Here is an 18,038-nt window from a genome sequence, read left to right on the forward strand (position 1 = left end):
GCTTCTGTGGCGTCTCGTGAAGTCATAAGCAGTGGCCGCGGGCTGAACGCATGCACTCTTGGCGAAATGCGGCACCACACGAATTATGCGACGTACTGTTCTGCGGATTTTATTGCCGGGTCCAGTTTAGTTCTCTGCTCTGCTACACCACCAAATTGGTCTAAATGAGGGTCGTTATCCTCGCTTTTAACCACGAGACAGGGTTAACCTTCTCACTACTAAAATGTCATCCTTGGTGCGAGGTTCGAACCTCGCAAGCGTTAAATTTTACCGAGCGAGGTGGCGCAGTGGCTAGCACACTGGACTCGCATTCTGGAGCACGACAGTTCAAACCTGCGTCTGGTCGTCCTGATGTAAGTTTTCCGTGATTTCCCTAAATCGCTTGAGGCAAATGCCGGGATGATTCCTATGAAAGGGCACTGCCGACTTCCTTCCCCATCCTTCCCTAACCCGATGGGGTCGATGACCTCGCTGTTTGGTCCCCTCCCCACGAATCAATCAATCTGTCAAATTCGAATGGCTAGCTGGATGGTGTTCACAGAAGCCACAAAAATTGTTCGACAACAAGACCTCGGCATACAGTTATAAATTAGCCAATTGCGAGGTTGGCATTTGGTCTGGATGTACCCCTGTCTTATCATATATTGAACTTACAATGAAGCTGTCTTTTTAGCACGTCCGCTTCACAGCCGATACACGGCAGTAATGAAAGCAAAATAGAGGGGTATTTTAACCCGTGTCATGGCAGCCAGTGCTCCAAAACATCATTATTCATAAAATTTGTAGTGACTTTGAACCCTACGCTACTAAAATATTCCAGAAATACTGTTTAGGAAATTTGATAACAAGAAAGTAGGCTGGATAGATACCAATTCAAAAACAGCTCTTCTGCAACATACAGGGTGTCCTTGAAATGTTGCGACAGATTTCGAGGGATTGCAGAGGGTGTCTTGAGGAACAAATCGAGGATAGGAACACGTATCAGGAAATGTCATCCAATGACGCCACAGAGCGTCGAAATTATAGGCACTGGCTCCTGTCACTAGGCCAGTCCTTTGGCAGCAAACGCGACGGACCGTAGGCGGAGCGTCTCGTAATGTTGTTCGTTGTAACAGAGTGGCGCGATCCCCAGTGAAGAAGGTGCGTAGACGGGCTTTGCCTGCTATGAAGGCGATGCTCTGTTGCCTTGGTAGATGACGGCTTCAGACACGGGATTACATCAGCAGTTTACTTTTCTCCTGTATAATGAAAAACATTGGAGACTTTAGAGAACTGCAGAAGAAAAATAAACTGTGGATGGAAACAGTGTCCGAAACCTTCACCCACCAAGGCAACAGAGCGTCGCGTTCATAGGAGACTAGGCCTTTCTACATTAACAGCTAGGTAGTGATTGACATTATCGTGAAAATGATCGTAGCACTCTGGTTGCAGCTTAGGGAGGTGAGGATGCAGGATTAGGTTTTTGGAAGGAAGGGGGTGGGGGGGGGGGGGGGGAGGACGATGACGACAGTTTGCAGTTTGTGCTGCCTCTCACGACCACCTCCTCCTACGCCCCCCCCCCCCCTCCCCGCCCCCCAGCGCCAAATTTAGCTTGCCGTACCCCCAACTTTCAACACGCCAACCATAATACTACTAATAATAATCATCACTATAATGTATTTATTTCCATCAGTGCTTAGTACACCGCTTTAGCATAAATTCAGAAAAATGCAGCATTTGAAAATCATAAGTCTGATAATTAAAGAAGTACGTGCCCATGCAGTTGGTTTACAAACTTAATAGCAAAAACTCTCACAACTTTGACATCAAAATGTATACCACACGACTCACTTTAGGCGGATTAGGGAAAAACCATGTCCAGCTCCAAGCGTGCAGAGCCAAATTCCGGCGGATGCTGCTGTCTACATCTCTCTCTATGTCTCTATCTGTGTCCTATATGGGAACAAACTGCAGGGAACGATCGCCGAGAGGATAGGGAGCGAAAAAGTTCATATGACCAGAAATGCGTTCCGAGAGAGACACACACACACTCGAAGGTGGAGATGCGAGATTTTTGACAGTGCAGGTTTGTAGGTTTCAGTGATTGAATGCACACATGACAACACACCAGGCAAGTGGGAACGTTGTGGGTGTACTTTTGTTTTAGCTCCACGCTCAAGAGGGCAGCAATGTCGTCCATGACGGCTGCGCGATCACACGTCGGAGCTTGGGGGACTGTTTACAATTACAATAAATATCGCCCAGAGGATCCCCCATCACACAGGCAGTCACATAACAAACAAAAGAATAGACTGCTACAGACATCGCAGTGCAAACAAATGACGACCGAAAAACACAGCGACAGTTGGTAAAACTGTAAACAGTAAGCTAACACAACCAACACGCTTAAAAAATAAACGCCTATTGAAAATGAAGTATTTTAGTGAAATATATTTGCAAACGCCGAAAATTGGACCTCCTGGCGTACTCAGGACGAAGAGGTATAATTCCAGCACGATACATATCTGGCAGCAAGATTCCAAAACATCGTAATCAGATTGGTTGGTTGGTTATTTCGGGTGGCGGACCAAACAGCGAGGTCATCGGTCCGGTTGGGGACGGAAGTCGGGGGTGCCCTTTCAAAGGAACCATCCCGGCATTTGTCTGAAGCTATTAAGGGAAGTGACGGAAAACATAAATCGGAATTGCCGGACGCGGCTTTGAGCCGTCGCCCTCCCTAGTGTGAGTCCAGTGTGCTAACCACTGCGCCACCTCGCTCGGCCCGTAATCAGAATGAAACAGTAATTTAGCCTTACGAAACTTGCACCCCAAAACTTATTTCGTACCTAACAATAAGAGAATAATGAGAAAACTATAATACATTAATATATATGGAAATACTGTATAACACATTTATTATATACACTCCTGGAAATGGAAAAAAGAACACATTAACACCGGTGTGTCAGACCCACCATACTTGCTCCGGACACTGCGAGAGGGCTGTACAAGCAATGATCACACGCACGGCACAGCGGACACACCAGGAACCGCGGTGTTGGCCGTCGAATGGCGCTAGCTGCGCAGCATTTGTGCACCGCCGCCGTCTGTGTCAGCCAGTTTGCCGTGGCATACGGAGCTCCATCGCAGTCTTTAACACTGGTAGCATGCCGCGACAGCGTGGACGTGAACCGTATGTGCAGTTGACGGACTTTGAGCGAGGGCGTATAGTGGGCATGCGGGAGGCCGGGTGGACGTACCGCCGAATTGCTCAACACGTGGGGCGTGAGGTCTCCACAGTACATCGATGTTGTCGCCAGTGATCGGCGGAAGGTGCACGTGCCCGTCGACCTGGGACCGGACCGCAGCGACGCACGGATGCACGCCAAGACCGTAGGATCCTACGCAGTGCCGTAGGGGACCGCACCGCCACTTCCCAGCAAATTAGGGACACTGTTGCTCCTGGGGTATCGGCGAGGACCATTCGCAACCGTCTCCATGAAGCTGGGCTACGGTCCCGCACACCGTTAGGCCGTCTTCCGCTCACGCCCCAACATCGTGCAGCCCGCCTCCAGTGGTGTCGTGACAGGCGTGAATGGAGGGACGAATGGAGACGTGTCGTCTTCAGCGATGAGAGTCGCTTCTGCCTTGGTGCCAATGATGGTCGTATGCGTGTTTGGCGCCGTGCAGGTGAGCGCCACAATCAGGACTACATACGACCGAGGCACACAGGGCCAACACTCGGCATCATGGTGTGGGGAGCGATCACCTACACTGGCCGTACACCACTGGTGATCGTCGAGGGGACACTGAATAGTGCACGGTACATCCAAACCGTCATCGAACCCATCGTTCTACCATTCCTAGACCGGCAAGGGAACTTGCTGTTCCAACAGGACAATGCACGTCCGCATGTATCCCGTGCCACCCAACGTGCTCTAGAAGGTGTAAGTCAACTACCCTGGCCAGCAAGATCTCCGGATCTGTCCCCCATTGAGCATGTTTGGGACTGGATGAAGCGTCGTCTCACGCGGTCTGCACGTCCAGCACGAACGCTGGTCCAACTGAGGCGCCAGGTGGAAATGGCATGGCAAGCCGTTCCACAGGACTACATCCAGCATCTCTACGATCGTCTCCATGGGAGAATAGCAGCCTGCATTGCTGCAAAAGGTGGATATACACTGTACTAGTGCCGACATTGTGCATGCTCTGTTGCCTGTGTCTATGTGCCTGTGGTTCTGTCAGTGTGATCATGTGATGTATCTGACCCCAGGAATGTGTCAATAAAGTTTCCCCTTCCTGGGACAATGAATTCACGGTGTTCTTATTTCAATTTCCAGGAGTGTACATACAATTAATATGAATCGCAAGTCGCTGAGGATGCTTGTTAAACAAAAGATGCGAAATGCAAATGGTATACAAACAAATAGCCTTTTATTTAGTTGTGTAGACGGATCACATCTCCAAGAAGATAATAATAATTCAGATTAACTTACTGTGTGCCAGACCGGGACCTGCAGCCCAGCTTTCCGCCTGCAGTGTTCCTGCCGACCAGGCTATCAATGCAGGACTCACCCACACGTGTCACTCAACTTTAATATTGCAAATACCTCTCTCTTACCTTCTAAACTTGACAGAAGCTCTCCGGTATACCTTAGGGGACCAACACTCTTGGAAGAAAGGCTATGTAGGCGGAGTGGGCTAGTCACAGCCTAGGGGATTGTTTTTAGGATGAATCTTCCAGCCTTCTGCTTAGAGTACGCTATTTGGAAAATTCCTGGCAGGTTAAAACCGTGCGCCACGAATCGGAACCGGAACCTTGCCTTTGCATACTGGGAACAAATTCCATAGGCTGTCGCCAAACCACACATTGCATGTTGTACCACCATACATCGAGACATTCAGAGATGGTGGTCCAGATTGCTGTACATATCGGTACCTCTAACACCCATTAGCGGGTCCTCTTGCATTGATGCATGCCTGTATTCGTCGTGGCTTACTATCTAAAAGTTCATCAAGGAACTGTTGGTCCAGATTGTCCCACTCCTCAACGGCGATTCGGCGTAGATCCCTCAGAGTGGCTGGTGGGTCACGTCGTCCATAAACAGCTCTTTTCAATCTATTTCAGGCATGTTCGATAGGGTTCATGTCTAGAGAGCATGCTGGCCACTCTAGTCGAACGATGTCGTTATCCTGAAGGAAGCCATTCACAAGATGTGCGCGATGGGGGCGCAAATTACCATCCATGAAAACGAATGCCTCGCCAATATCCTGCCGATATGGTTGCACTATCGGTTGGAGGATGGCATTCACGTATCGTACAGCCGTTACGGCGCCTTCCATGACCAACAGCGGCGTACGGCGGCCCCACATAATGCCACCCCAAACCAGCAGGGAACCTCCACCTTGTTGCACTCGCTGGACAGTGTGTCTAAGGCGTTCAGCCTGACCGGGTTGCCTCCAAACACGTCTCCGACGATTGTCTGGTTGAAGGCATATGCGACACTCATCGGTGAAGACAACGTGATGCCTGTCCTGAGCGGTCCATTCGGCATGTTTTTGGGCCCATCTGTACCGCGCTGCATGGTGTCGCGGTTGCAAAGATGGACCTCGCCATGGACGTCGGGAGTGAAGTTGCGCATCATGCAGCCTACTGCGTACAGTTTGAGTCGTAACACTACGTCTTGTGGTTGCACGAAAAGCTTTATTCAACATGGTGGCGTTACTCTCAGGGTTCCTCCGAGCCATAATCCGTAGGTAGCGGCCATCCACTGCAGTGTTAGCCCTTGGGCGGCCTGAGCGAGGCAGTTCCTGTCTCTCTTTATCTCCTCCATGTCCAAATAGCATCGCTTTGGTTCACTCCGAGACGCCTGGACACTTCCCTTGTTGAGAGCCCTTCCTGGCACAAAGTAACAATGCGGACGCGTTCGAACCACGGTATTGACTGTCTAGGCATGGTTGAACTACAGATAAGACGAGCCGCGTACCTCCTTCCTGGTGGAATGACTGGAACTGATCGGCTGTCGGACCCCTCCGCCTAATAGGCGCTGCTCATGTATGGTTGTTTACATCTTTGGGCGGGTTTAGTGACTTCTCTGGACAGTCACAGGGACTGTGTCTGTGATACAATATCCACAGTCAACATCTATCTTCAGGAGTTCTGGGAACCGCGGTGATGCAAAACTTTTTTTGATGAGTGTATATGCTTGGTGCATTAAAGGAATAAAACTAACATCCCTCGGTGGTTCAAATGGTTCCGTCATTTAGACAGTACACTGGGGCTGTGGACCATTACATTAAGAAATTATCCGATCTTCGTTTTATATTTCTTGAACTTCACGTTTTAGATTTTTTTTGCAATATGTAAAACCGGAATACGGGTATTAGGGATTTTTGTAGCTCTATCTTTCCATTAAATCTACATCTACACATATACTTCGGACATCCTCCGTATCTGAGGACTCACCGTGTCTGACTGCTTGAGATCAGTATAGAGAGGTGGCCATGCAGTACCAGATATCCCACGCGTCGGATCGGAAGGGGAGGTCCAGTTACGTGACCAGACTGCTCCCCTCATCTGACGCCTCTTGATTTTTTCCCCCTAGGAACATCTCAGAATGCTTGTGTACTTCACACCATCTCCCGACGCACAGTCGTTTCTCGCCAGGAAACTTGCAGCGTCAGGTGAATTCCGTGCGATGCCTCGTCTACTTGCTAGGCTGCTCCGGAATTTTCTGCGAAGATGTTATGACTGTATTGAATGTCGTAGTCGCCAGTTCTGAACACCTTCTGTAATGTACATTACTGGTGAGTAGACAGTACATTATCGTTGCTGAACTTAGGGTGCGTGTGCATTTATTGTCCTTGTTCTTCCAAACATCTCAAAGCTTTCACTGGCTCAGAATTATTTCCAGGTCCATAAGTTCTTATTCCAAAGTTGTTGTATTTCGACTTCTCTATCAGCTACATCAACTTGTGTGCAGTAGGGATGACGGTTATCGCTGAAACAACCTGTTTTCGGTTACGTCGTTTTTCCTTTACACGCTAGTTTAACCTGATTGTTAAAACCGCTCAAAATAACCGGCTTCTGAAATAATTTATTTTACATTTTTTGTTGCTGTTATTTCCTGTAATAAAGGTAGAAATCTAACAAAGACTGAAAGATTTTTACTATATTAGTTTCAAGATACATAGAATCAAAATATTAAATTAAATAGATAAATAAAAGAAAATTTAGTGCGTCCACTATTCGCTGCTCTTCTTGAAAACTGATAACTGGTGGAATACTATAAAAAATCACCAGTATTCTCCTACTTATTCTAATTTTTTGAAAGTCTGCTCAAAAATCGTGTTGTAATCGGGGATCTTACCATTATTTGGACATTACGAATAATCAGTGCTAAAGGGTGTAAACTGAGGTTGAAGAGCACTATTTATCGCGTTAATTTGTTCGTTTTCAAGGGGTCAAGCAGATAAAGGCATATTATGTCGATAAAGGCAGAAGACCAGTTATTTTCTGTTTTTCTTGTACACTATGAATGAATTGTTAAGTTTTTATCAGTGTTACCATAATTTTCTTCCGCTTTTATTACTTCATAAAAATGGTACTAATCGTTAATCTTTAAAAACAAATGAAGCATATTACTTCATTGCTACAACATTTCGTAAAAATATATCAAGACTGGTGTTGGTGCCATTCTGCAATACAACGGATGTCAAGCGACGATAGCGAGAAACTGTCGTACAGACCAGGTGGGGTTAGGCTGGTACAATGTACGTACACACGTACCTTAACCCACGACGCACGGCAACAGGGACAGCAATGGTGTACCAGCTCTTACGGAATGTTTTTGTTGTTCGTTTCCGTTGGTAGTGTCATTAAAACGGCACTGATCGCTTCTTCAATTTTCTACAGTAATGCAATATTTCAAACCGATGCAAATATTACAGTACTCCCTTTTTAAAAACGAAAAATTTTAGCACTACTGCTATGGATAATTGTATTTAGGCTTTTTAACAAATACCGAAAAATACCAATTCTTTGGAACTAAATACCGGTACTGGTTTTAGGAGGTGGCTTTTCCCCATCCGTAGTGAGCGGCCTTTCAAATGACCCTTTACAATCCTCCAGAGATTGACTGTGCATGTCGAAGGATACTTCACGTCAGAACCCCTAATCTATTACCTTCGAGGTCGAGGGAAAATGATTGTAATTCTTGGTACCGCCCACTACTTTCTCTGTCTTACATTAATAGTTCTTACTCGGAATGTATAGTATGGAAATAGAATTTTTGCACAGTGCACCTCGAATAGCGCTTTTCTACATTTACCCCGTCAAGCCCAAAAGTTTCGAGACTGGATTCACAAAAATTAGCGAATAGTTAAGATGGTGGTTTTAATGCTTCAGGTGTTCGATGTAGTGTCTCGCCACTTAAGTACGAGGTACAGAACGTTCACAAAACCGTGTGAAGCAGTCAGAAAAATCATTTTTTGGTATGTTGTTCAACTCTAGTGTCACATTGGCTTCAATGACGGTTGTATCGACAAGGCGTGGACCCTTCATGTCAATTTCTGCACTTTTTCGTTTTGAGATAGGTTCATATTGTTAATAACAAGTCTTGTCACCCGTGATGTTTTGTCCAGAAAAGAAATGTCCGATTTTTGCCTTTCAGTCAAGACGCAACAGGCGCCCACACGTCGTTTTTGTTTGGGAGTCCAGTTGACATCTGGAGAACGTCTTGAACACCTGATTTAGAGATGTTTTGTGACACAACAACGTCGACACGCCACGGCCATAATGTTTACTCACGACTGTTCAACTGTGTGTGAAATCTTATGGGACTTAACCGCTAAGGTCATCAGTCCCTAAGCTTACACACTACTTAACCTAAATTATCCTAAGGACAAACACACACACCCATGCCCGAGGGAGGACTCGAACCTCCGCCGGGACCAGCCGCACAGTCCATGACTGCAGCGACTAAGACCGCTCGGCTAATCCCGCGCGGCTTACTCCCGACTAACTGGTCCAGTGCACATCTGTTGTTTACAGTTGTTAGTTCGAGCTGACACTGCAGTTACTGCGCTGACATCGCTTGTACGCCAGGAATAAAATCAGTCTCGGAACTTTTTGAACGGACGGTGTATACGCAACACATTTCCACGAAGACTGTGTCATCTCTTTTCCAGTGGTTCCCGTTTAAGTTTTCTGCGTATCTCAGTTACGCTTTCGTACGAGTCATACCGACGTGCAGTGGAGCAATAATCTACAGTTGGGGGCACATTATTTGTGCATTTTATGGTTACACATTAGTTACGTGTTTATTTATTTTGCTTAACCATATGTAGTTTTCTTAGCTTAGTGGGTGGTATTGTGCTAAAGTGGTGATTTCTGCATCTCTGTGAACATGGTCCGACTTGAGACTTTCTGGCAGATTAAAACTGTGTGCCGGACCGAGACTCGAACTCGGGACATTCGCCTTTCGCGGGGAAGTGTTCTATCGACTGGCCTACCCGAGCACGACTCACGGTCTGTCCTCACAGTTTTATTTCCTCCAGCACCTTGTCTCCTACCTTCCAAACTTCACAGAAGCTCTGTGGCTGAGCGGTTCTAGGCGTTTCAGTCCGGAACCGCGCTGCTACTACGACCGCAGGTTCGAATCCTGCTTCGGGCATGGATGTGTGTGATGTGATTAGGTTAGTTAGGTTTAAGTAGTTCTAAGTCTAGGGGACTGATGACGTCAGATGTTAAGTACCATAGTGCTTAAGCTCTGTGGCCGAGCGGTTCTAGGCATTTCAGTCCGGAACCGCGCTGCTGCTACGGTCGCAGGTTCGAATCCTGCTTCGGGCATGGATGTGTGTGATGTGAGTAGGTTAGTTAGGTTTAAGTAGTTCTAAGTCTAGGGGACTGATGACGTCAGATGTTAAGTACCACAGTGCTTAGAGCCATTTGAACCTTTTGAAGAAAGGCTACTGCAGAGACACGGCTTAGCCACAGCATGGTGGATGTTTCCAGGAAGTTTCATATCAGCGCACACTCCGCTGCAGAGTGAAAATTTCATTATGTTCCTATTTGCCAGGTCGGAACCCAGCATAATTTTTTAGTCAGTCGTAGTTAATGTCACGGAAAGTCCATGTGCCAAATTTTCACTACCGACATATTCGGAAAGTAGCCATCGAAAAATACCGCGAAAGCCGCTGTTCACTGGAGTAACACGAGTAACGAATAAATGGTTACTCTCGGAAAGCGCTAGCCGACTGACATCCCGTATACTGGCTGACGTCATAGCTGGTGCCACACGTTTTATGGGGGACAGAGCTCGGTGGGCACGGGCGTAGCTCAAACTGGGGTAGACACTTGCCATGTATGGACGAGCTCTCTGTCCTGTCGAAAAATGCCCCCACGATACTGTCGCACGACATATAACACGTGAGGACGCAGGATGTCAGAGTGCCCTCAGTCACTACCAGCCTTGACCTGAAGTCATAGCCACTCCATGACGCCACGAGTAACAGCGCTGTGTTTCTCTAGAACACTGGAAGAATGGGGCTCTCCTCAAGTCGCCGCCATACTCGCCGACGAAGGTCATCCGGGATACCGCAGAACCATAATTCGGCGCTGAATGCGGTATGGCGTCATTCATCAGCGCTCCACGGTTCCGTGTCACTGCATCACTCCAAATGTAGCCCTTTGTGCTGTGGTGTTAACTGAGTTCTATGCATTGGGCAATTCCCTAGCTCGGCTGCTGGTAGTTTCCGACTGATAGTGCGGGATGACACAGAATGTTGCACGGAGTTCATTACTTGTTTGGATTGGCAGGTGCATATGTGGAGGGGCTACGATGTGCGTGGCACACAAAACGGAGATCCTCCCTCGTGATCAGCCGTGGTCAACAGGAACGTTGAAAAATATTATACCTGCCCATACGTTTCCACGCAGTCCAACATCGGGTCACTGTCACATTCGAAAGCCCCACAAATCTGGATATTGCATTATTCGGTCAGCCAGCCAGATGGAGAACTACACAATTTTAAACTACGTCGCGAGCTGATATCGCTATCTCACACAAGTACGCGGCATCTCCGTCTTCTTCACAGTGATCATTCAACGTCTGGCGTTGTTCACGCCCCTTATATACCATACCAGGCCTGGTAACAACACTAAACACGAGCGACGCTCATGCACTCATGTGGCCGTTCTGCTTGTAACAGAAAATTGCAACTCTAATCATTTACAAACCGATACGACTACCCAGTTACACTGATCATGTCTTCTACACTGAAGATCAAAATAAATTGGTACACCTGTCTAATATCGTGTAGAGCCCCAGGGAGCACGCACAAGTGCATCAACACGACGTGGCATGGACTCGACTAATGTCTGAAGTAGTGCTGGAGGGAATTGACGCCACGAATCCTGCAGGACTGTCCACAAATCCATAAGAGTACGAGAGCCTGCAGATCTCTTCTGAACAGCACGTTGCAAGGCATCCCGGATATGCTCAATAATGTTCATGTTTTGGGAGTTTGGTGCCCAGCGAATGTGTTTAAACTCGGAACAGTGTTCCTGGAGCCACTCTAGCAATTCTGGACGTGTGAGATGTCACATCGTCCTGCTGGATTTGCCGAAGTCCGTCGGAATGCGCAATGGACATGAATGGATGCACGTGTGCCGGCCGCGGTGGTCTAGCGGTTCTAGGCGCTCAGTCCGGAACCGCGCGACTGCTACGGTCGCAGGTTCGAATCCTGCCTCGGGCATGGATGTGTGTGATGTCTTTAGGTTAGTTAGGTTTAAGTAGTTCTAAGTTCTAGGGGACTGATGACCATAGATGTTAAGTCCCATAGTGCTCAGAGCCATTTGAACCATTTGGATGCACGTGATCAGACAGGATGTTTACGTATGTGTCACCTATCAGAGTCGTATCTAGACGTATCAGGAGTCCCATATCACGCCCACTGAACGCGCCCCCAGACGATTACAGAGCCTCCACCAGCTTGACCAGTCCACTGCTCACATGCCGGGCCCATTCACTTATGAGGTTGCCTCCACACTCGTACACGTCCATCCACTTGATACAATTTGAAATGGAACTCGTCCGGCCAGGCAACATGTTTCCAGTCATCAACAGTCCAATTTCGGTGTTGACGGGCCCAGGAGTGGTGTAAAGCTTTATATTATGCAGTAATCAAGGCTACACGAGTGGGCCTTCTGTTACAAAAGCCCATATCGATGATTGTTTCGTAGAATGGTTCACACGCTGACACTTGTTGATGGCCCAGCATTGCAATCTGCATCAATATGCGAAAGGGTTGCACTTCTGTCACACTGAACTATTCTCCTCAGTCGTCGTTGGTCCTGTTCTTGCAAGATCTTTTTCCGGCAGCAACGATGTCGGAGATTTGATGTTTTATCGGATTTCTGTTATTCAAGGTACACTCGTGAAATGGTTGTATGGGGAAATCCTCACTTCATCGCTACCTCGGACATGCTGTGTCCCATTACTCGTGCGCCGACTATAAATACCACGTTCGAATTCAATTAGAGTTATACATTAATACCTTCAGCTGCTGACGGGCGTTGATATACAGGGTGTTACAAAAAGGTACGGCCAAACTTTCAGGAAACATCCCTCACACACAAAGAAGAAAATATGTTATGTGGACATGTGTCCGGAAACGCTTACTTTCCATGTTAGAGCTCATTTTATTACTTCTCTTCAAATCACATTAATCATGGAATGGAAACACACAGCAAGAGAACGTACCAGCGTGACTTCAAACACTTTGTTACAGGAAATGTTCAAAATGTCCTCCGTTAGTAAGGATACATGCATCCACCCTCCGTCGCATGGAATCCCTGATGCGCTGATGCAGCCCTGGAGAATGGCGTATTGTATCACAGCCGTCCACAATACGAGCACGAAAAGTCTCTACATTTGGTACCGGGGATGCATAGACAAGAGCTTCCAAATGCCCCCATAAATGAAAGTCAAGAGGGTTGAGGTCAGGAGAGCGTGGAGGCCACGGAATTGGTCCGCCTCTACCAATCCATCGGTCACCGAATCTGTTGTTGAGAAGCGTAGGAACACTTTGACTGAAATGTGCAGGAGCTCCATCGTGCATGAACTACATGTTGTTTCGTACTTGTAAAGGCACATGTTCTAGCAGCACAGGTAGAGTATCCCGTATGAAATCATGATAACGTGCTCCATTGAGCGTAGGTGGAAGAACTAAAATGAGCTCTAACATGGAAATTAAGCGTATCCGGACACATGTCCACATAACATCTTTTCTTTATTTGTGTGTGAGGAATGTTTCCTGAAAGTTTGACCGTACCTTTTTGTAACACCCTGTATATCAAGAACTCTTACGGGACTTGGTAAGAATGTCTTCCACGAGTAATGAGTGTGTTGGGTAGGGACACTACGAATGTAGTGTGTGGACACATACGGTGAGAATGTAGGTCTCGCAGGAGGCGTGCGCGAAATAGTCCCTGCAGTCGGAAAATTATTTGTGCCCTCGGTGGCTCACAGGGATAGAGCGTCTGCCATGTAAGCAGGAGATCCCGGGTTCGAGTCCCGGTCGGGGCACACATTTTCACCTGTCCCGTCAGCAGCTGAAGGTATTAATATATAATTCTAATTTCGTTCTAGACGGCTACAGGTCATCTATGGTGTCTGTCCGAAAGAACAGACACCATATCCATATGATTATATACGTTCGAACTCTGTTTAATCTTGATAACCTGCCATTGTAGCAGCAGTAACCGATGTAACATCTGCGCCATACACTTGCTTCCTTATAAAGGTGTTGCCGACCGCATGGCCGTATTCTGCGTGTTTACACACTGTATTTGAGTACGCATGCCTATACCAGTTTGTTTGGAACTTGAGTGCAGGTCCCGAATGATGTCACCGACTACAGACCTCTTCTCCGGACGGAGGGGCGGTGGTTTGCGGCGCTGTTGTCTTGATCGAGTTACGTCGTGGAAGTCGGTTAGAAAGCCCTTTACGCAGAAAAAAATATTTAGTTCCATCTAAAAGACAAAATCAATTTCATAAGTCGCCAGCTATAAACGACATAAATTATGTTCGTACATCAAATAACTTACATTAACTCAGTGGAACCGGCACTTTATGTAGTCAGTTGTTGTGGGCTATTTTTGGTGATCTCCCTTAACTGCCTTCTCCTGTGTTTTGGCTTTTCCTCTGTCCCTTATAGTTACGGGATGTAAGTGTTTCACCCACTTGCTGTTGTTCCGGGCTTTAGCATTTTGGAGAAGAGTCCAACACTGACGAGCAAGTTTGAAAAATCTGATTTACATATGGCTCTTATTTGTTTATTATCGTTTCCTGTTAACATCATATTTTATTTACAATACTTCGTTGAATTCTTCTCTGTATCTGTTTTTTTTAAACTGCGATGTACGACTTTCGTTACCTATTTTATTATTTTATTATTGACTGAAGTTTTTGCTCTTAAAATATTTATTACAGTTACAATCATTGCCCCTGTCTTAGGTTTAAAATTTTTTCTTTCACTTTGTGAGGATGTTTTCCTGTTTGTATGCATATCTTTGTAAATCAGCTTCACTTTTAGCTATTTGACAATTTTTACACCGGATTGGTCTGTTTCTTTGTATTCCTGGGTTATTTAATCTGTAAAGGTATGAAATAATAGCGATGGCTGACAGTATCCTTTTCTAATTGGTTGATTAATTCCCTTGATTTTCCTCTGAGAAAAGTTCTCCTTCAAAATTTGAGAAAAATAGAGCAGTTCTGGGTAACACAAAACTGAAAAATTAATTTCAAAGCAACAATGACCTTAAACAAAAATCTTTTCCACATGTTGTATTAGACTCTTATACAGATGTAAACTATGAAATTTCAGATTTATTGCTTGATTAGTTTACAAGAAAAGACAAATTATAGAAACAATAGTAATTAAAAATTCAGATCCTTATAAAATGTATGTCGATGCGCGTTTTCAAACAAAAATTACACAGAATATCAATAGCCTCAAGTTTTACTGTTTCAGCTGTAATATCTTAGGAAGTATGTATGTCTGAGTACAAGAATGCATTATGCCCTACACTTGTCTCATCACCTAGATGTCTGATGGTGAATACCTCGGTATGTGCTTTGAGTCATTGAGTCCCAGACATCTTGCATGTTAGCAGTAGCCTCGGCGAATGCGGGCTGGTTCCTGTTATTCCGCCTCAGTTACACTATGCTATGAGCAATTCTTGATCTTCGATACTGTGAAGCAAATCTCTCCTACTGCAAACTCTTTGCTTTCCATGTTTTGGGAAATGGTAGAATGGACCAAAACAAGAAAAAAATATCCATTAAAAATGTGCTCTAAAATGCATACCTTAAGAGCTATGAGCACTTGTTCATCTTGATTGCTTTGAAACAAAACCATTGTAATAAATAAGTGCTCACAACTTTTAAGGTCCCATAATATGGAAAGCAAAGAGCTTGCAGCAGAAGAGATTTCTTTCGCAGTATCTAATATCAAGAATTGCTCATAGCTCTCAAGGTATGAGTTTTAGAGCCTGTGTTTACTTGTCTCTTTTGTTTCAAATGATGATTCCTGTCATATTTTTAAATATATTCTGAAACACCCTGTATACACATTTACAGCTTTGTAGTGCTCGCTGCCGTAGGCAATTTGCGACAATACGCCGGCACTTTTAAGGCTAATTTATACTAAAATACCCCTAGTTATTTATTTAGTCATGTTTATAGCTATTATTACTAACTACAGTTAAATTAATGTCTGAGTCGAGTAGGGGTCTAGTTATTAAATGTGCTGTCGTATGCAATGTCTGCCGTATTGCTCTCTGTGTCGTCTTCCGTGTTGTTTTCCACCCTGCTCCATATTGTGTTGTCAGCTGTACGGTCGCAGTCCTGAATGCCGACTGGTAGCGTTGCTTGCACGTGACGCCGTAAGGAAAGTCTCTACTAGTCGGACGAACCATGTTTCTTTTTACGCCAGGTCGTCGGTTGTGTGCTCGACGGATGCCGTTTGTGCTAATGCGTACATTCAGCCGGGCTTCCATGGGAACTGTGGCACCGCGGCAGTTGCGGACTACGTGAACGCTATTCATGTTTGATGTCTCCCCCGACGACATCTTCCAGCAGGATAACTGATCGTGTCACAACATCAGCATCGTGCTACAGTGATATGAGGATTATGTTATCGAACTCACGCTGATTTTTTGGTCAGAAAATTCGCCTGATCTGAACTCAATGGAACACATTTGAGTATTTTTACAAAGGAGAGATGCTTTTGAGGAGTCCAATTGAGACTACGAATAAGAAAAATTAAGTCGATGTTTACAGGCAGAGTGAAAAAGTAATCGGATACTTACATATTTTGGCTCGGCAGTTCGCCTAGAGGGGAATCGAGGATCTAACAACAGCACACAGACGGGACATTTCAGACGCTAATGTTTTTCCTTATGTGCAGCATTAACAATGTTCAGGACAACAAAAATTACATCACAGAACAGTATCAAAAACCTGTTTTGGCTGTGGAAGATGTCCTTTTGCACAATTACAAAGAAGGTTGGGTCATTTAGACTTGTTCGCTTTACGGTATTTTTAGGGACTACAGGAATGGCTGGGAGCCCAAGACACTCATGAGCAGTGGGGAATGATAGGAAGTCAGCAGTTTCCAGTTCGAAAGAAATATTTCAGTACTTGATGTATACATTTTTTAGCTATGTTACACAATGGCCTCGACTCACTTCGCATACGGGTATTGTACGTTTTACGCATCCGCAGTCTCTCTTCGGTTGTGGCTCAGCGAAAATTTTATGTCCACAGGGATAGGATATATCGTACATAAAAGAAACGAACAGGTGATAAATGTACGTGCAGAAAAGAACTGTTACGGGCCTTATAACGCCTCCTACACGTTACGAATATCACACACTCTATAGCCAGAGGTATATCAACTGTTTATGGATTAATAGCTTTCTCTGGGTCTACCGAACACTGAAAATTAAACCAGAACATGAGTAAATGACATTCCTCGCGGACAATGATCAACTGTACGTTCTGTAACTCATCGACTACGAGCCAAACAATACTGGATCCTAAATATTAGGTGAACAACGAATACATTTATTTGCATTGCGGACGTAGAGTGAAGAATATATGCAAAGCAGAGGATGTGTTGAACGGGTTGCCAGAAAATCAGAATTAACGTATGAGCTGAACCTCAAGAAGTACGAAGTGTTTGTCATCCAACCCTAAAATTCCGTCGATGTCTACCAGGAAAGCGTAACTTTTAGCCACAGATATAAATTAAAATATTTTCATACAGTCATTTTCCGAAATATTGGGCACTAGATTTAGATATTCAGTTGCAGCGGTAAAGCATGAAAATGTTAAAATAATTGTCGAGAGATGTTTGAATCAGTTATTGGTCGGAAACGTATCTTCAGTAATAAGTGCTATAAAAGAAGCAAGAAAACCTTTTTTAGAACAAAAGTCTCACCCTATTTCTCTGTAATCTCCACCTGCAACTATACATCTGGTCCAGCAAGTTTTTAGTTTTTTATCTTTCTTCATTCTGGCGAAGAAATAAATTTACTCTGAAAAAGACATTAATGGCAACTTCCTCATTTGTGTACCCAAATCCAGATTTTATTACATAATGTCTCTAAGAGATACACTGAAGAGCCAAAAAAAACTGGTACGCCTGCCTAATATCGTGGTATGGACTAGACTAATGTCTGAAGGAGTGCTGGAGGAAATTCACACCACGAATCATGCAGGGCTGTCCATAAATCCGTAAGAGTACGAGGGGGTGCAGATCTCTTCTGAACAACACGTTGGAAGGCACCCCAGATATGTTCAGTAATGTTCATCTCTGGGGAGTTTGGTGGCCAGCGGAAGTATTTAAACTCAGAAGAATGTTCCTGGAGCAACTCTGTAGCAATTCTGGACATGTGGGTTGTCACACTGTCCTGCTGGAATTGCCCAAGTCCTCTGGAATGCACAATGGAAATTAGAAATTTGTGGGAAGGTCTTATGGGACCAAACTGC

General features: G+C 45.4%; 1 protein-coding gene and 1 non-coding gene across 2 annotated transcripts in view; both read left to right on the top strand.

The window, feature by feature from the left end:
* Window positions 1-18,038, top strand: part of LOC124555005 (D-beta-hydroxybutyrate dehydrogenase, mitochondrial-like) — a 298,706-nt gene that overhangs the window by 15,487 nt on the left and 265,181 nt on the right. The gene's annotated exons all lie outside the window — the stretch shown is intronic.
* Window positions 13,494-13,568, top strand: Trnat-ugu. Its single transcript has one exon. It is a non-coding gene; the product is annotated as a tRNA-Thr (tRNA).

The sequence above is a fragment of the Schistocerca americana genome, chromosome X (genome assembly GCF_021461395.2).
Source record: "Schistocerca americana isolate TAMUIC-IGC-003095 chromosome X, iqSchAmer2.1, whole genome shotgun sequence".
Lineage (NCBI taxonomy): Eukaryota > Metazoa > Arthropoda > Insecta > Orthoptera > Acrididae > Schistocerca > Schistocerca americana.